The following is a 21555-nucleotide window of genomic DNA, read 5'->3' as shown; positions in this document are numbered from 1 at the left end:
TCTTTCTTTCTTTCTTTCTTTCTTTCTTTCTTTCTTTCTTTCTTTCTTTCCCCTTCCTTTTTCTTTCTTCCTTCCTTCTTCCTTCCTTCCTTCCTTCCTTCCTTCCTTCCTTCCTTCCTTTCTTTCTTCCTCTCCCTCTCCCTCTCCCTCTCCCTCTCCCTCTCCCTCTCCCTCTCTCTCTCTTTTTTCCTCTCTTTTCTTCTGAGTGGTGTGAGTGACAGGGTCTTGGTGATCCAACCAGATGTCAGGCCTGTGCCTCTGAGGTGGGAGAGCTGAGTTCAGGACATTGGTCCACTAGAGACCTCCCAGCTCCATGTAATATTAAATGGTGAAAGCTCTCCCAGAGATCTCCATGTCAACGCCAAGACCCTGCTCCGCTCAACAACCAGCAAGCTACATTGCTGGACACCCTTTGCCAAACAACTAGAAAGACAGGAACACGACACCACCCATTACCGGAGAGGCTGCCTAAAATCATACTAAGGTCACAGACACTCCAAAACACACAACTGGACACAGTCCTGTCCACCAGAAAGACAAGATCCAGCCTCATCCTCCAGAACACAGGCACTAGACCCCTCCACCAGGAAGCCTACACAACACACTGAACCAAACTTAGCCACTGGGGGCAGACACCAAAAACAACGGGAATTATGAACCTGCAGCCTGCAAAAAGAAGACCCAAAACACAGTAAGTTAAGCAAAATGAGAAGACAGATAAACACAAAGCAGATGAAGGAGCAAGGTAAAAACCCACCAGACCAAAAAAATGAAGAGGAAATAGGCAGTCTACCTGAAAAAGAATTCAGAGTAATGATAGTAAAGGTCATCCAAAATCTTGGAAAAAATGAGGAAAATACAAGAAACATTTAACAAAGACCTACAAGAACTAAAGAGCAAACAAACAGTGATGAACGTCACAATAAATGAAATTAAAAATTCTCTAGAAGGAATCAATAGCAGAATAACTGACACAGAAGAATGGATAAGTTCTTATTTATTTAAATATACTATAAAATAAAGACTATTACAAGAGACAAAGAAGGACACTACATAATGATCAAGGGATCAATCCAAGAAGAAGATATAACAATTATAAAAATTTATGCACCCAACATAGGAACACCTCAATACATAAGGCAAAGGCTAACAGCCATAAAACGGGAAATTGACACTAACACAATCATAGTAGGGTATTTGAACAGCCCCACTTGCACCAATGGACAGATCATCCAAAATGAAAATAAATAAGGAAACACAACCTTTAAATGACACCTTAAACAGGATGGACTTAATTGATATTTATAGGATATTCCATCCAAAAACAACAGAATACACTTTCTCCTCAAGTGATCATGGAACATTCTCCAGGATAGATCATATCGTGGGTCACAAATCAAGCCTTGGTAGATCTAAGAAAATTGAAATCATATCAAGTATCTTTTCTGACCACAACGCTATGACACTAGACATCAGTTTCAGGAAAAAATCTGTAAAAAATACAAATACGTGGAGGCTAAACAATACACTACTTAATAACCAAGAGATAACTGAAGAAATCAAAGAGGAAATAAAAAAATACCTAGAAACGAATGACAATGAAAACACGACGACCCAAAACCTATGAGATGCAGCAAAAGCAGTTCTAAGAGGGAAGTTTATAGCAATACAATCCTACCTCAAGAAACAAGAAACATCTCAAATAAGCAACCTAACCTTACACCTAAAGCAATTAGAGAAAGAAGAAAAAAAAAACCCAAAGTTAGCAGAAAGAAAGAAATCATAAAGATTAGATCAGACATAAATGAAAAAGAAATGAAGGAAAAAATAGGAAAGATCAATAAAACTAAAAGCTGGTTCTTTGAGAAGATAAACAAAATTGATAAGCCATTAGCCAGACTCATCAAGAAAAAAAGGAGAAGTCTCAAATCAACAGAATAAGAAATGAAAAAGGAGAAGTAACAACTGACACTGCAGAAATACACGGGATCATGAGAGATTACTACAAGCAACTATATGTTAATAAAATAGACAACTTGGAAGACATGGACAAATTCTTAGAAAAGCACAACCTTCCAAGACTGAACCAGGAAGAAATAAAAAATATGAACAGACCAATCACAAGCACTGAAATTGAAACTGTGATTAAAAATCTTCCATCTTTTGTTTAAAGCCCAGGGCAAGATGGCTCCACAGGTGAATTCTATCAAACATTCAGAGAAGAACTAACACCTATCCTTCTCAAACTCTTCCAAAATATAGCAGAGGGAGGAACACTCCCAAACTCATTCTACAAGGCCCCCATCACCCTGATACCAAAACCAGACAAAGGTGTCACAAAGAAAGAAAACTACAGATCAGTTTCCCTGATGAACATAGATGCATAAATCCTCAACAACATACTAGCAAACAGAATCCAACAGCACATTAAAAGGATCATACACCATGATCAAGTGGAGTTTATCCCAGAGATGCAAGGATTCTTCAATATACGCAAATCAATCAATGTGATATACCATATTAACAAATTGAAGGAGAAAAAATATATGATCACCTCAACAGATGCAGAAAAAGCTTTTGACAAAATGCAACACATTTATGATAAAAACCCTCTAGAAAGCAGGCATAGAGGGAACTTACTTCAACGTTATAAAGGCCATATATGACAAACCCACAGCTAACATCATTCTCGATGGTGAAAAACTGAAACCATTTCCACTAAGATCAGGACTAAGTCAAGGTTGCCCACTCTCACCACTATTATTCAACATAGTTTTGGAAGTTTTAGCCAAAGCAATCAGAGAAGAAATAAAAGGAATCCAAATAAGAAAAGAAGTAAAACTGTCACTATTTGCAGATGACATAATACTATACATAGAGAATCCTAATGATGCTACTAGAAAACTACTAGAGCTAATCAATGAATTTGGTAAAGTAGCAGATTACAAAATTAATGCACAGAAATACATTGCTATACACACATGATGAAAAATCTGAAAGAGAAATTAAGGAAACACTCTCATTTACCATTGCAACAAAAAATTAAAATACCTAGGAATAAACCTACCTAAGGAGACAAAAGACCTCTATGTAGAAAACTGTAAAACACTGATGAAAGAAATTAAAAATGATACAAACAGATGGAGAGATATACCATGTTCTTAGATTGGAAGAATCAGCATTGTGAAAATGACTCTACTACCCAAAGCAATCTACGGATTCAAGGCAATCCCTATCAAACTACCAATGGCATTTTTCATGGAACTAGAACAAAAAATTTCACAATTTGTATGGTAACACAAAAGACCCCAAATAGCCAAAGCAATCTTGAGAAAGAAGAATGGAGCTGGAGGAGTCAGGCTTCCTGACTTCAGACTATACTACAAAGCTACAGTAATGAAGACAGTATGGTACAGGCACAAAAACAGAAATATAGATCAATGGAACAGGATAGAAAGTCCAGAGATGAACCCAAGCACATATGGTCACCTTGCTTTAGATAAAGGATGCAAGAATATACAATGGAGAAAAGAAAGCCTCCTGAATAAGTGGTTCTGGGAAAACTGGACAGCTACATGTAAAAGAATGAAATTAGAGCACTCCCTAACACCATACACAAAAATAAACTCAAAATGAATTAAAGACCTAAATTTAAGGTGGCCAGACACTGTAAAACTCTTAGAGGAAGCCATAGGCAGAACACTCTATGACATAAATCACAGCAAGATCCTTTTGGACCCACGTCCTAGAGAAATGGAAATAAAAACAAAAATAAACAAATGGGACCTAATGAAACTAAAAGCTTTTGCACGGCATAGGAAACCATAAACAAGATGAAAAGACAACCCTCAGAATGGGAGAAAATATTTGCAAATGAAGCAACTGACAAAGGATTAATCTCCAAAATTTACAAGCAGCTCATGCAGCTCAATATCAAAAAAAAACAACCCAATCCAAAAATGGGCAGAAGACCTAAATAGACGTTTCTCCAAAGAAGACATACAGATTGCTAACAAACACATGAATGGATGCTCAATATCACTAATCCTTAGAGAACTGAAAATCAATACTACAATGAGAAACCATCTCACACCGGTCAGAATGGCCACCATCAAAAACTCTACAAGCAATAAATGCTGGAGAGGGTGTGGAGAAGAGGGAACCCTCTTGCACTGTTGGTGGGAATGTAAATTGGTACAGCCACTATGGAGAACAGTATGGAGGTTCCTTAAAAAACTAATACTAGAACTACCCATACAACCCAGAAATCCCACTACTGGGCATATACCCTGAGAAAAGCGTAATTAAAAAAGAGTCATGTACGACAGTATTCATTGCAGCTCTATTTACAATAGCCAGGATATCAAAGCAACCTAAGTGTCCATCGACAGATGAATGGATAAAGAAGATGTGGCACATATATACAATGGAATATTACTCGGCCATAAAAAGAAACGAAATTGAGTCATTTGTAGTGAGGTGGATGGACATAGAGTCTGTCATACAGAGTGAAGTAAGTGAGAAGGAGAAAAACAAATACCGTATGGTAACACATATATATGGATTCTAAAAAAAAAAACCCAAAAGGTTATGAAGAACCTAGGGACCAGACAGGAATAATGATGCAGATGTAGAGAATGGACTTGAGGGCATGGGGAAGGAGAAGGGTAAGCTGGGACAAAGTGAGAGAGTTGCATGGACTAATATATACTACCAAATGTAAAATAGATAGCTAGTGGGAAGAGCCACATAGCACAGGGAGTTCAGCTTGGTGCTTTGTGACCATCTAGAGGGGTGGGATAGGGAGGGTGGGAGGGAGATACAAGAGGGAGGAGATATGGGGGTATATGTATATGTATAGCTTATTCACTTTGTTATAAAGCAGAAACTAACACACCATTTGAAAGCAATTATACTCCAATAAGGTATTTAGAAAAAAACACCACAAAGAGCAAATAAAGTGGAAGGCAAAAATAGAAAGAAAAAACAAAGGCAACAATATAAAACAGTAACAAATATGGTAGATATTCTTCCAGCCCTATCAATAATCACTTTGAACATCACTGGTCTCATTGCACCAAAAAAAAGAAAGAGATTATCAGAGGGGATCAAAGAATAAGACCCAACTAGGGACTTCCCTGGTGGCCCAGTGGTTAAGACTTCACCTTCCAATGCAGGGGGTGTGGGTTCAATCCCTCGTTGGAGAGGTAAGATACCACAGGCCTCATGGCCAAAAAACCAAAACATAAAACAGAAGCAATATTGTAACAAGTTCAATAAAGGCTTGGGGAAAAAAAAAAAAAAGACCTGACCATATGCTGTCTACAAGAAATCCACTTTAAATATAAAGACATATACATTAAAATTAAATGGGTAGAGAAAGGCACTTCATGATACCAGTAGCCAAAAGAAAGTAGCTATATTAATTTTAGACTGAGCAGACTTCAGAGTAAGGAAATTATCAGGAATAAAAAGGGGCATTACATAATGCTAAATGGGTCAATTCTATGAGAAGACATAATTATCCTTAATGTGTATGTTTCTAACAACAGAGCATCAAACCGTTGGGGCAAAAACTGATAGAACTACAAGTTGAAATAGATAAGTTCACTACTATAGTTGGAGTCTTCAATACCCCTCTATTAGAAATGGACCAATTCAGCAAGCAGAAAATCAGTAAACATATAGTTGAACTCAAAACACTCAATCAACTAGCCATAATTGACCTCTATAGACTACTTTATCCAACAACAGCAGAATACTCATTTTTTTTTCTGAAGCTCACATGGAACATTCACCAAGATAGACCACATCTGGGGCCATAAACACACCTTAACAAATGTAAGAGAATAGCAATCATAGAATGCCTGCTCTCAAACCACAGTGGAATTAAACTAGAAATCAATAGCAGAAAGATAACTGGAAAACCCATAAATATATGGAGATTAAACAACACACTTCTAAATAGAATAAGATAAATCTCAAGATAAAATAAATGTTTTAAACTAAATGAAAGTACAACACCAAATTTATGGTGTACAGCAAAAGCAGTGCTTAGAGGGGGAATTTATAACAGTAAATGCATGTATTAGAAAAGAAGAAAACTCTAAAATCAATAATTAAAGTTTCCACCTTAAGAAACTAGAAAAAGAAGAGAAAATTAAATCCAAAATAAGCAGAAGAAAATATATTAGAGCAGAAATTAATGAAACCTAAAACAGGAAATCAATATAGGAAAGCAACAAAATCAAAGACTTTGAAAAGACCAACAAAATGGATAAGCCTCCTTAGCTGATCTAAGAAAAAAGGAGAGGACACAAATTGTGTCAGAAATGAAAGAGGGACATCACTACAGATCCCATGGACATTAAAAGAATCATGAAGGAATAGTATGAACAACTCTATGCACACAAATTTGGTAACTTAGGTGAAATGGGCTAATGCCTACAAAGACACAAACTGCCAAAACACAAAGGAGAAGTAGACGATCTGAATAGACATAACTATTAAAGAATCTAATCAATAATTAATAACCTCTACAACAGAAAGCACCAGGCCCAGCTGGGTTCACTGGTGAATTCTACCAACATTTAAGGAAAAAATTGTACCATTTTCCTACATTTTCCTTCAGAAGATTGAAGCTGAGGGAATACTTCCTAACTCATTCTATGAGGCCAGTATCACCTTAATACCAAAAACCAGACAAAAACATAAGAAAACCATGAACCAACGTCTTTCTTAAACATAGATGCAAAAATCCTTGACTAAATATTAGCAAATTGTAATCAGAAATGTACAAAAAGAATTATACACCATGATCAAGTGGGACATAATCAACGTATGCAAGGCTCTTTCAATATTTGAAAATCAATTTATGTAACTCATCACATCAATAGATTAAAAAAGAAAACTGGGGCTTCCCTGGTGGCGCGGTGGTTGAGAGTCTGCCTGCTGATGCAGGGGACACACGTTTGTGCCCTGGTCTGGGAGGATCCCACATGCTGCAGAGCGGCTGGGCCCGTGAGCCATGGCTGCTGAGCCTGCGTGTCCAGAGCCTGTGCTCCACAACGGGAAAGGCCACAACAGTGAGAGGCCCGTGTACCGAAAAAAAAAAAAAAGAAAGAAAACTTACATAGATTATATGAAAAAATGCAGAAAAAGCACGTGACAAAATCCAACACCCATTCATGATAAAACCTCTTAATAAACTAGAAATAGAGGGGAACTTCCTTAACTTGATAAAGATAGCTACAAAAACAACCTAATAGCCAACATGGTATTTAATGGGAGAAGCTTGAAGATTTTCTACTAAGATCAGGAACAAGGTAAGGATGTCCTCTCTCACCACTGCTTTTCAATGTCATATTGGTAGTCCTAGATATAGCAACAAGTACATAAAAAGAAATAAAATGTATACAGATTGGGAAGGAATAAATGATACTTTGTTCACAGATGACATGATCATCTACAAAGAAAATCTGAACGAATCAATAAAAAATTTTCTGGAACTAAAGAGTGATTATAGCAAGATTGCAGGATACAAAGTTAATACATACAAGTCAATCACTTTCCTATACAACAACAATGAACAAGTAAAATTTGAAATTAAAAACTTAACACTATTTAAATTAGCACCCCCCCAAAATGTAATACTTAGTTATAAGTCTAACAAAATATGTACATGATCTGTATAAGGAAAACCAAAAACTCTGAAGAAAAATGTCAAAGAGGAACTACAAAATGGAGAGCTATCTCATGTTCATGGATAGGAAGACAATATTGTTAAGATATTAGTTCTTAACAATTTGATCTATAGATTCCATGTAATCCCAATAAAAATCCCAACCAGTTATTTTGTGAATATCTACAAATGAATTCTAAAGTTTATATGGAGAGGCAAAAGTCCCAGAATAGGCAACACAATATTGAAGGAGAAGAATGAAGTTGGAGGACTGACACTACCAGACTTCAGACTTACTATAAAGCTAATCAAGACAGTATGTTATTGGCAAGAGAGACCAGAAATAGAACGATTTAATATAGTTCTCTGGTCTTTGACAAAGGAGAAAAGACAATACAATGCAGCAAAAACAGTACTTTCAACAAATGGTGCTGGAACATCTGGACATTCACATGCAAATAAATGAATTTTAACTTGGACTGTACACTTTTCACAAAAATTAACTCAAAGTAGTCTAAATGTAGAACAGAAAAGTATAAAACTTCTAGAAGATAACCTAGGAGGAAACCTAGATGACCTTGGGTATGGTGATGACATTTTAGGTCCAACACCAAAGGTATGATCCATGAAAGAAATCATTGATAAGCTGGATTTCATTAAAATTAAAAACATCTGCTCTACAAAAGACAATGTCAAGAGAATAAGACAAGCCACAAACTAGGATCAAATATTTGAAAAAGACATATCTGATAAAGGACTGCTATCCAAAATATATAAAAGAATATTAAAACTCAACAATAAGAAAACAACACAATTTATAAATGGGCCCAAAGACGTTAACAGATATCTCACCAAAGAAGATATATAGATGGCAAATAAGCACATGAAAAGATGCTCCACATTGTATGTTATCAGGGAAATACAAATTAAAACAGTGAGATACCATTGCATACCTATTAAAACAGCCAAAATCCAGAACACTGACATCAAGTGCTGGCGAGGATATGGAGCAACAGGATCTCTCATTCATTGCTGGTGGGAATGCAAAATGGTCTAGCCACTTTAGAAGACAATTTGGCAATTTCTTACAAATCTGAACATACTCTTACCACGTTATCCATCAATCACAATGCTTGGTATTTACTCAAAGGATCTGAAAACTTACCTCTGCACAAAAGCCTGCACACAGATGTTTATAGCAGCTTTATTTATAATTGTAAAATCTTGGAAGCAACCAAGAAGTCCTTCAGTAGGTGAATGGATTAATAAATTGTGGTCCATCCAGACAATAGAATATTATTCAGCACTGAAAAGAAATGAGCTATCAGGCCATGAAAAGACATGGAGAACCATAAATGCATGTTGCTGAGTGAAAGAAGCCAGTCTGAAAAGGCTGTATATACTGCAGGATTCCAAAGGTATGACATTCTGGAAAAGGAGAAACTATGGAGACAGTAAAAAGATCAGTGTTTGCCAGAGGTTGGGAGTGGAGGGGGAGAGATGAATAGGTGGAGCCCAGAGGATTTTTAGGGCCGTGAAACTCATCAGTATGATACCATACTGGTGGATACAGGTCATTATACACTAGTCAAAACCCATAGCCTGCACAATACCAAGAGAGAACTGTAATGTAAACTATGGATTTTGAGTAATCATAATGTGTCATGTAGGTGCATCAGTTATAACAAATGTATCACTCCAGTAGGGGAAGTTGATAATGAGGAGGCCATGCATGTGTGGGAGCTGAAGGTATATGGGAAATCTCTGTACTTTCTGCTCAAATTTGCTGTGAATCTAAACCTGCCCTAAAAAATAAAGCCTATTTTAAAAAGTATATATCTTGAGGAGAATATGAAAATTATTTAGTAAGTTATTTTTAATTGAAGAAAAGATAATGGAAAAGTATCTTTAATTATACAGCCTCAGTGAATGGGAGAGATGGAAGGGAGCTTTTAGGTCTTCCAGTCCAAACTTCTATCCATTGAAAAGTGCTTCTATAATATTTTTGATCATCACATTTCTGTTTAAGCATTTCTTGAAGCAGGGAGTTCATTCTTTCATTTTCAGACAGAATATTCCCGAGCATAGACTTGTCCTAGAAGAAAAATAATGCCCACTCCAGTCTCTGACATCAACTAGCAGGATGAATTCTGGCAAGTCATTTAAACTCTCCAGTCCTCATATTCTTCATCGGTATGGTGAGGCAGTTAGTTCAGAGGCCACCAGTGTCCTACAATATCTTTAAAGGACTGTTTGAACTCCTATTCTCTGGGTTTCCTTTGGGGTAGGGATGTGGTGTAGCAGAGCAAGCATGGGTTTTGGAGTGAATGAACCTGGGTGTGACTATTGACTAATATTTTCTGGTTGGGTGACCTTGGACAGATCACCTGATCTCTCAGTCTAACTTCTCATATTCTTAAATTAGAGATAACAATATCTACCTTGGAGAATTATTCTGAGTACTTATTGAAATAATGCTCTTAAAACACTTAGCATCATAGTAGGCATGTGATAGGTGTTCAGCAAATGTTAATTCCTTCTTCCTTTCTCTCTATTTAAAACAGATGATATGTGAATTAAAATGAAGCAGAAGTCAATACTTATTAGATATAGGACAATTTTTAAAAATATAAATTTGTTGATTGGTATTAACTGGGTAAAATTTGTTCAGAGTTGTTTGGATAATTGTGCTTGAATCTAGAAAGACTAGATTATGTTGGAAATTTATTTCTCTTCTCTAGTTTACAATTATTGCAATATAGAATGTTAAAAATCATGTCATGGTACACAAACATATTTAACACTAACTGGTAATGTGGTGTAATTGTAATGTAAAGCCTTTCTTATGGTCTATTCAAACTATCCTTCTACATGAAACTGTTTCTCAAAACAGTCCTGGAGGAAAGGGATTCCAATTCATCTTTGTACACCCAGCACACAGCACAGTGTTAGGCATATATTGGGATCATTAAATATTCTAAGCTAGTAAGCATTAAATACAATTTACATCTTCAGAAACTTTAGAAGGAATGACTAATTACCATAGTGAACCCATTGACAGAATATATAAATTATTACTTCAGATCAGAAATTGGGGTTCAAAAAGATTAGTAGACTTGCCAAAGTTCAAAAACTGCATTCTTAACAAAATGAAGCTGGTGACTCAGCAACCAACTGGACTACTCAGCTTTTTCTCTCCCTTCAAGGTCCTTGTAATTCAACATAGAACACTAAAACCAACACAAGGAGAATAAATGAACTCAAGTGTAGGCTATATGGGGAAATAATATAGCTCTAGGTATACTATTAATAAGGAGACAAAACAAACAAAAGTCAAAAATGCTCAGACATAGCAATAGAAGAAAGAAAATTACTTGAGGTTAATTAACATTTTACCAACTAAACTATTTAAAAAAATAGAGTGAGTTGAGTAAAAGAATGAAGAACCAACACTCAGGAACACATAAGAAAAGAAAGGAGTATAGGGAAAAAGTGACAGGAAAGAACTCACACTGCTTTCTGAGAAGCAAAAAAGTAGTATTACGGAGCAAAATATCAGGGCTAGTTTCATATCCCATGTAACTTACTGGAAATTCTCCTCCAGAGTTATGCAGCACTATACGGAGCATGGCATTCACCCAGAGATTCCAGACCTCTGAGATATGCTTTTGTACCCATGTCACATTTGTACATTGCTTGTCAAAATTCTTCCATAGGTTGGTGATGAATGAGAATCAAAGCTAAATATAAATAGCCATGTAATACTGCTCATTACATTAAAAAGGCATTTCAGCACAACATTCAAAACCAAAGGAAACTATGTTGGCAAAATTTTTAAAAAATGAACATCTGTAAAATAAAAAAATTTGGCTGCCTTGAAGAAAAATGGTAAAAATTAACTTTCTGTGAATTTCCATGAGACCAGGCTAAAAGAACTGTGTTCTTTGCGGATGCATTGCAAAATTAATTCCTTCATAAGCAGTCTTTAAATCCTCATTGAGAAAGAAATAAATTCCTAATTGTTGAAAAAGAGGAAATAAATGTGGGAAGTAGTAAGTTTGGGGGTAATTACTACTTTTTTATATTAAAAGATTTCAATATTATCCAGATGTTTGCACAGTTCCCCAGAGAAAACTGAAGGCAATTTCCTGCCAGGATGGAATAAATTATACGTTGTATATTTAACATTCATTCTGTCATTAAAAAAAAAATCCCATAAGTTTTCAATAACAGTGAAACATTGTTAATTCTTGGAAGATAGGAAAAGCCACCTGGGGCCTTTTGTAGTTAATTTATTTCACACAGAAGACTCCATTCATGGCTTACCTGACTTCTCTGTAATGCCCTTTTGTAACCCTTAGGGCAACTTTATCTTGATGGGACTTCCCTTCACCTAATCCAACCAGTCTACATGGACTGGTGTTGGATTCAGATGCTAACTGGAGCCCAACAGCAGAACACTTGGGTAAAATCAGAAGGAAAATGTAGTGACATACAAAGAGTGAAACTCAAATTTCATCCCATGAAGCCCTATTCTTTTTTTTTTTTTAACATCTTTATTGGAGTATAATTGCTTTACAATGGTGTGTTAGTTTCTGCTTTATAACAAAGTGAATCAGTTATACATATACATATGTTCCCATATCTCTTCCCTCTTGCATCTCCCTCCCTCCCACCCTCCCTATCCCACCCCTCTAGGCAGTCACAAATCACCTAGCTGATGTCCCTGTGCTACGTGGCTACTTCCTACTAGCTATACACTTTACGCTTGGTAGTGTATATATGTCCATGCCACTCTCTCACCTCGTCACAACCTACCCCTCCCCTCCCCATATCCTCAAGTCCATGAAGCCCTATTCTTTAAAGAATTTTAGAAAGTAACTTTATTTTGCAAGCTCGTCTTCATTCTGGTATTAAAACACTGCTTCCAACAATGTATATGGAATAGATCTAAAGGCCAACACATGACCCTTTTTCCCTCCACACCTCATTAGACTTTCATGAGGTGATAATAAGAGGGGAGAGTGTCCCACATTTTGAGGCAGGGTCAGTTTTTCAAAAGCCCTGTATGAGTAAGAATTAGAATTTGGATAAAAAGATGAAATTAAATAAGCATGAGCTACATATCTCTATAGAGAGGGCAAAATTCTCCCAGACTAATCACAGTTGTGATATATATGATACATTTACACCAAACGTTTCATGCCTTACTTGCTATAGTTTTGAACAATCTAGTCTCATAATTTATGTCATCTGATGTATATAATAATGTAATGAAATAGAAAAGATAATATTAAAACAAAGATAGTGTTAAGATCAATGTAAATCTGTGGAGTCAGTCTCAGGAAAGTGAAGGGACTTGCCTAAGCTCAGCTACCACCTGGTCTGGGACCTGGCATAGAGGTGTGTTGACTATTTAAAGGTTCCATACACAGTGGTGTTTTCTGCAATTCTCTACATGGTGCCTTGAACATAGTAATGTTTGACAAATATTTGTTGAAAAAGTGATGCAACTGGAGAGGCCTGGCTGATGTATGGAGAGTGACCTTCTGTGAGGGGAGAACAGGTGGGTCAGGGTATGTGGGGGGTTGTGGAGATGGGGGTGATGATAACAGTTATGAGCCATTTAACAACTGCATTTGTTAAGTTCTTACTATGAGTGAGGATTGGGTGTTTTTTGCTGCCTAACTAGTTATGATATTTAGTGCTTGTAATAGTGCTTGTAAGAAATAAGTATGTTACCTTCATTTTAAAGATGAGGAAGTGGGTGGCTCTGAGACTCTAGGACAGATATCTCCAACGTGAAGACCTAGGCTCTCTTTCATGAGTCCTAGGGTTTCCCTCAAAGAGATTTGCTTAAGCAGAGTGATAGGAAGTAAACGCGAGAATAGAGTGAGAAAATTACTAGAAATGCCAACATGCCCAAGAGATCCACTCTCCATTGAGTGCAATTTCTGCACCCTTCCAACCCCCGCAGTTACTAGCATACTCCCCTCCTGTCTCCTGCTTTGAAATTTGATGGGGATGCAGAAAGTGTAAGAAAGACAAGAATACAGGTGCACCCCATTCACAAATGGGGGAAAAGGAAGAAAGCTGAAAATGACTGAGTCTTTCCTTATGTTAATACCAAAGTGAGAGGGATTAAAGGAAAGATTTCTGGGCTTTTAGCTGCTATTTGTTCACTTGACAGCTGTAAATGCTTAACCTCAGTTTCTGTCACCTTTAAAACAAATGGAAATAATATCCTTCACATTCATAAATAATATAAATACAGTATGACATTAGAAAAATTATTTATATTAATGACATTTTAAGAAATAATATTTCATGATTACACAGAATAAGCTCAGTGCCTTCAGATATGTAAACAACTGTACATGAAGTTGAAAAAAATGGAGTAAATGATGTGTAGAGCCAACTGAAGTCATAAAAGTATGAAATGTCTTAATCTATATTTGTGCTATTCTGTAAATTCTGGGAGGAGGTTTGCTCCTGGAAAAAAAAAAAAAAAGCAAAACCAAAACATTCAGGGAGTTGCCTGATCTTGACCCACTTCACAAAATAGTACCTTCTAAATATAGTGCATTGAAGTTATACATTTTTCAGATTGAATAAAATTGTAGAATGGCTCCACCAGCATTTGACCCAACAAACCTAATTTCTCATGGAGTTTTCTTTTAATCCCTTCCAATCCCTCCCATTATGCCTCTGGATGCTCACCTGCCTCTTCCTGTGATTCAGGGGATATAGTGTCGCCATGCAGCACAGGTAAATGGGGACCAAAATTCAGGGAATCGGACATTAGTAAAATGTGATGCCATATCAGAACAAACCCAACTGCAATATTGTTGAAATGTGAAGATACTTTTTACATCTTTATGGAATCAAGCAATACACGGCATGGTACTAGTTTTTATTACTTCTTATTTCTGAATCCCAAGATATGAAACCATCAGTGCACTGTTAATTTATATGCTAACTTTGAAATAGACCAATAGAATATATTGATATTTATAGATTTTTAAAATTATTTTCTAAGAAACAATTCAATCAGAGGAGGAGGTCTTAACATTTTATTCATTATTTCAGTGCTTTTTGCAGAAATATACGGTAGACTTGGTACTCTATGTTTGCTGTGTAGATTACAAAGCTAATTAACATTTTTACATAATCACAGATTGCATCAATGAATTTTAGTTACTCATTTATTCTATGGCTTCACTAAAATCAAAAGATATATATGAATGATTAAAGATATATAAAAATTATATCTTTAATTTTAATTTATTGAAAAAGAAAGTACATTGTAGGACCTAAATTTATATTGTCACTTAAGCTTCTATTTGTTATGTAAAACTACTTACTCACTATCTATGATGCCATAAAATCCCTGGGATGTTACTCATGTTAGGCATTGGATGTTGGTTTCATGTGACCAAATACTTTACAGGATGGAAACTCATATGTAGTTTCCTTGGTAGCCATTCTAATAGATTTCATGATTACTCATTCTGGCACTGTGTGGCTATAATAAGTAATTCCATGGGAATCCTAATGTAATGCAGTAGCAATTAAAGTCCACTAAGCAGAAAAACATTCTGACTGTGTCAGGATACAAAGGTTAGCTGTCCACCATGGGCTTAAAAAAAAAGTGTGATGTAAAAATGCAGAGAAAGCACGTGTGTAGAAGCACTTAGAAAGACAAAAGGGACAGGTTTATCTTAAATCTCTTTTCAGAATTTTGATTACTTGATTTCCACATAGAAAATACTAGTGATAACAGCTACCATTTATTGACCACTTATGTGTCTAAGTGTTGTACATAATTATCTTATTGGATTTTAGGAAAAACCCTGAGACAAAGGTATTATAGCGATTATTTTACAGACAGGGAAATGATGCTCAGAGAAGTTAATCAGTTTGTCCACAATCCCACCCTTAGTGAGAGGCAGAGCTGACATTCAAAAAGCAGGCTTTCTGAATCTGAAGTCTTCCTCTGTCCCAAGCAGCTTTACTTCTATGAAGACCATGATTTCCTTGTGCATGTATAGTCCTCATTCAGAAAACTCTATGCTTCTAAATATGTTGGGGACATTTCTTCATGACTTTTGAACACTGGGCGGTAGAAATATATGATTGCTCTGATTCAAAGGTAGTTAGAAGCACACAGGCCATTAGCCTTGAAAATAAGATCTTTTCCAATCAGGCAGAGAAAGACCCCAACTCAGGAGTGTGATTTCCGAAGAACAAAAAGACCCTATGTCAAAAGAAATAGACATGTCTATCAAAGCTGAACAATCACCCTACTGCATTTCTTCACTTTCTACAGAAAATTTGGTAGGGTTTTGGGGGAGAAGGGGTGAGGAGAGTAAGCTGGAGATTGAGGATTGAGGAGGTGGGGAGTTGGAGAGATGGGACGAAATTCAAGACTTTGAGCTTCATGTATTACTTCTGAATCATTTGAGAAAATGAACCATGTTTCATTCTACTTCTCTAGCCTCTAACCCAGTGCCTAACATGTTGCTCTTATCCCATTATTTTTTGCTGAGTTGAATAAGAGAGATTTTCAGATCTTTTTATCAGAAAAGATTTAGGAAGAGAAAAAAAAGACAATCTGAAAATCCTAGTGCTTGTGTTAGGGATAAGAGTTAGCCAGTAGGACTTTCAGGATAGGGGGAGAATAAAAAGAGAGTGAAAGTATAGGATACAAAAAGCAGAATAATAAAATAATAGTATAATACAGAGCAAGAATTTGGAGTCAGGTAGAATCTGTCTCTTCCTCTGATAACCAGATAACCATGGAACCTTGTATAAATTATTTAATCTAGGTCTCATTTTCTCATCTCTAAAGTAGGAACTGAGGACTTCCCTGGTGGTCCAGAGGTTAAGATTCTGTACTTCCACTGCAGGGGGCACAGGTTCGATCCCCGTTCGGGGAATTAAGATCCTGCATGTCTTGTAGCGCAGCTGAAAAGTAAAAAAAAAAAAAAAAAGAAGAAGAAGTGGGAACTGATTGATAATTTGTTCCCCCCATGCATCCATGCATGTATTCATGCTTTCATGCAGTTATGTAGAGGGCAGTTATTTAGTTGTAGGAATGCGATAATGCATGTAAAGTATATAGTACCCTACCTGAAACACAGAAAACACTTAAAAATAATACCTAGTTTTTAACCATAATCCTCACTACATCTCTGTGATATAGGTATTATCTCCATTTTAACAAATTAAATAATGCTTATAGAGAATGATTACCTTTCAACAGACTGGCCTTGTAGTCTGCTGAGCTATAGGTTATCATACCCATTCATTCATGTAGGTTTAGTTAGCCCTGGTAGAAGTTACCGACAAAAAATTTCAAACTTAGAAGTAAACATATTCAAACTTCTATTTTCTGATTCTTGCCTGTTTTATTTCATGGCTATAAATTCTTTCCTTGCATTTCCCTAGCCAGGTAGAAAGAGGCTTAGACTTTGGCAAGAAACTGGCTCATTACCAGCCCCACGGTATATGAATTTCTCTCCTTGCTTGCCAAGGCATTGGTTGATCCTTTGCTTTATTTGAGGTAGTTTAATTTTTCATTATGACAGGTTTTCATCTCCAATTCTTTATTTAGAGCATAGTTCTCAAAACTTTTTCATTCCATAATCCCTTTGAGGGTTTCCACAACCCTGAAACATACCTTGAACCATTTTGCTATCGAAATAAAAGTGTGTAAGAATAATTCAGCTGTTGGGAGGAGAAGCAGGTGACGTTTTTACTTTTCTGGACACTGAAGAAGGGAGGGAAGCACTCAGGGGAAGGTGGGAAGGGATTGGAATGTAGGGTGGGCAGGAAATCAGGCCTTATGATTCCAGAATAAGAGAAGGAAGGGGTAATGCAGAGGAAGAGGTTTTGCTGCAAATCTAAAGCCACCCTTGCTGAACAGATGTTAGGAATGCTGCAGCTCTGGTCCTGTGACTCCCTCGGAATATCCCTGGGGAAAGACGACATCCGCTTTGAAAACTACTGAATTTAAACAAGCAGCTCTTTTTGCCTTTGTCCCCATTCCCTGCCTTCCATTCAAAACCTCCCCCTCCCCCCAACTCTCCCTTCTCTCCTCCCCTCTCTGGCCTCCCCTGGCCCTGGTCCTCACTCACCCACTCCTACTTGGAGAAATCCAGTGATTCAATCTATTCAGTCTATTTTTCTTTGGTTTTTCAAGTGGTCTCACTGAGAGCCCCATAGCCTCCTACAGCTAACTTTGCCCTCCGACACAGAAAAGCCTCCATTACCAATTCAGCTTCCGTCTTTCATACTGAGTATAGATGAATACCGCTGGGGTTTTTGTCTTTTATTGGTGTGCAAAATTTAGCTCGCAGCAAATCTGAGCTGGCCTTCTCAAAAGAGAAAGTAAAAACTTGCTCTCTTTATTCGTACCTGGCTTTCCCGAACTGATCTAGTTGCAGCCGTTTTTCTAACTTCCTCCTTCAGTTTCAGTGAAAATAAACTACTTCCTGATCTCAGTGCCTGGCCATAGAGTAATGCTATCCTGAGTGAGTAGCTTTAAGAGGAAGTGAACTTTCAGCACTGTTTGCGTATTGGGTAACGTGTGTTTTTTTCTTTGGGCTGAAGAACTTAATTGACTTTTAAGGGCATCAAGCTCATGTTTTGTCCCCATATAAAGATTGTGAGTCGTCACTGAAGGTTCAACTGCCACCAAGACTAAACACGTTTGTGGCTGGCCCCCTGCCACTTGTTCATTCCAGTATCCTCCCTGATGTCTGGTTCTCATCTGGTCCTTCCTAAGGCCATTTGCTTTGCGATATATCACTGAGATTTCTGTCATTGCTTACTCGATGGTTTCCTCCTCTAGCTGCTGCTACGAACTCATGCTCAGTGATGTAGCTTATGCTCCATCATGACGAATCAACATTACTTCCACTTTACTGTCTTTTTATGTCTTTATACAATTTGAAATTGTTTTTCCTGCTCATTTCAAAACTCTGTGGATTTGCCACACGCTCCATTTCTATCTACTTATATCGACTGCTTAAATTTTGTCATTTTCTATACCATCTTTTTCCTCTCTCCTTGAGAGTAAAGCTTACTCTGTCTCTGGGTCTTCCATCTAGGTTGTCTATCCACCTTTTCCCTACTGGAAACAAGATCAAAGCTATTTTTTCTTCTTCAAACTTAACTTTTATCTTTCTTGGACAAAAGGAAGGTACAATGTGAGAAACTTATTTTTTGCTCAACAGGTACTCTTTTTTTATTCCTCTTCCTTTCTCTTTTCTGTCTCTTTTTCTCTTCCTTCTTCCTTCAAAATAATTCCTTCTAGCAATTTCCATCCTTATATGTGCACATTAATCTTACAATGTAATCTAGCACCTAAACATAGTTCATCTTATGTTATTTTAAAATTTAAGTTTTTAGCAACGGACACTAAGACATTCAGTATCAGGTGCCTAAATACAAAATTCTAAATCATCATTAAAAACTAAGAACACAATTTGCCATCTAACAAATTATATCCACTCATTTTCCAGTCACTGAGTTATCCTTAATAATGATCAATATGCCAAGATTCTAGATGACTTGTTTGGCATAAACTATTCACCTGGGCGAATGGATAATATGTTCTCTAAAATATCAAACCAATACATTATTAAGTGTACCCAGAGGTTCTTCAACAGATTGGCGTAGGTATATAGAATATACAAATCACTCACTTCCCTCTTTACTCCTGAGATGATGCAGATTCTTGCTTCTGCCCTTACAAGATTGCACTAAATGTGCCAAGGGCAGCTTGTGGGTACTTACTGTACTTACTGATGTCCCCATGACATCTGAAGTGACAGCAGAAACAGTAGAGGTTGAATACGCTAGTAAATATTTTTTGGATTGAACTTGTTTGCATTTCCCCATGATAACTGGCTTTAAAATACAGAAAACAAAAAAAGAAAAAGCTCTAAATTTCTTCTACAGGGGTTACCAACCTCTCTAACAGGTTTTCCTTTTTTTTGTTCTGAACTCCCTTTATTGTGGCATTAATCATTTCTAAAGCAATGATCACCTTTGGAGAAGAAACCTGGGAAGAGCTGGGGCGTGAAGTCAGATTGAGGTGACAACCCTTTATCTGTATCTGCAGGAATGACTTCACCTCTCTGGCCTCATTTTCTCTTAAGTAAAATGAGAATAACAGTTCCTAACTTTCCATCGGAGTTACGGGATTGACGATAACATGAAAACACACAACAGTGTTTGGGAAATGAAAGGTATGAATCACATATTATGTTAGTTCATTAAGTTGGACTGTTTGTTTTGTTCATGAACTGATACCTACATCAACTTTTTAGAGTTAAGCCCAGGCAAATGGAGTAGCACATCCTTTTTGTGATTTCTGGAATCCTGGAGAGGTCCAGAAATGCTCAGAAATCACTTCCTGACATACTGGCCTGATGTCTCTATTTTCACCTTCCATGTGTTCTTTCTTTACCTTTGTGTTCTTTCTTTACCTTTAAGTTCAATTCATTGTTAAAATGTAAACACCATTAGGAGGATGAATACTTTGTTTTATCAACGATTACCCTTTGATGTGAATGGATTTATCAGAGACTTTACTGTTCATGGGATTTGATTAGAACAAAGTAAAGAGAAAGAGAAGTTTAAGGTGCTGGAATTCTGGGGCCTGAGAGGTTAAGAAAGAGTTGATGGAGGTGGATTTAAGGAGTAATGCCTTGAGGGATACAGGGATAAAATGTTCCTCCAAGGTGTCTTCTTCTCACATGCAGCCACTGAATCAAGACATCAGCCTCTCCTTGCCCATCAGAATCACCTCAGTAGTTTTCACAAAATACCAACACAGGCCCCATAGCTCAGAGATTAGGATTTAATTGGTTTCATTTAACTGGTTAGGGAGGGGATCTTCAGTGTTTAAAAGCCCTTTAGGCAGGACAGGAATAAAGATGCAGACGTAGAGAATGGACTTGAGGACACGGGGAGGGGGAAGGGTAAACTGGGATGAAGTGAGAGAGTGGCATGGACTTATATATACTACCAAATGTAAAATAGCTAGTGGGAAGCAGCTGCATAGCACAGGGAGATCAGCTTGGTGCTTTGTGACCACCTAGAGGGGTGGGATAGGGAGGATGGGAGGGAGACACAAGAGTGAGGGGATATGGGGATATATGTATAGCTGATTCACTTTGTTATACAGCAGAAACTAGCACAACATTGTAAAGCAATTATACTCCAATAAAGATGTTAACAAAATAAATAAATAAATAAATAAATAATAAAAGCCCCTTAGGCAATTCAAATGTTTTGTAGAATTGAAAACCATGGAATTAGAAGAAATAGAGGCACAGGAAACATTTCTACCTAGTTCCGCCTAGCCTACCCACAGGTTCTGTTTGAATTAAACCACTGAAAACCCAGTCTCTTTAAAAAGGATTTATTTCTTATTGGTTTAATTATTTTTAAGACCTGCTTTAAGAAAAAGTGAATCCACGATATTTATTGAGTCAGTTGCCACATTTTGTTGAAGGACATAAAGTTTTAATAATAACTAAACGATTCTAGGATCAGCTCAACAATCACCATTGCAAGGTAGAGACTTCTGTATTGTTAGAGTTCTTGCATTTCGTAAACAAGCTTCTTGCTTTTCTCTTCATATCTCAAAGGAAGAGAATCATGTTAGGATTTTCAAGAAATTCCCCAAAATAACTCATTCAGGTAATAACTTGTTTATTGCTTTATAATATATAATGCAGCTTTTTATATACCCTAATGACTGGGTAGATTTATTATTATCACCGCCATCATTCCTATCCACAGGTGATAGAGAAAGGGTCAGAGATTCTGACTTCCTCAAGTAACATGGCAATTTAAAT

Source organism: Leucopleurus acutus, assembly GCF_964270905.1.
Source record: "Leucopleurus acutus genome assembly, chromosome: 4".
Classification (NCBI taxonomy): domain Eukaryota; kingdom Metazoa; phylum Chordata; class Mammalia; order Artiodactyla; family Delphinidae; genus Leucopleurus; species Leucopleurus acutus.
Note: the sequence above shows the minus strand (reverse complement) of the source record.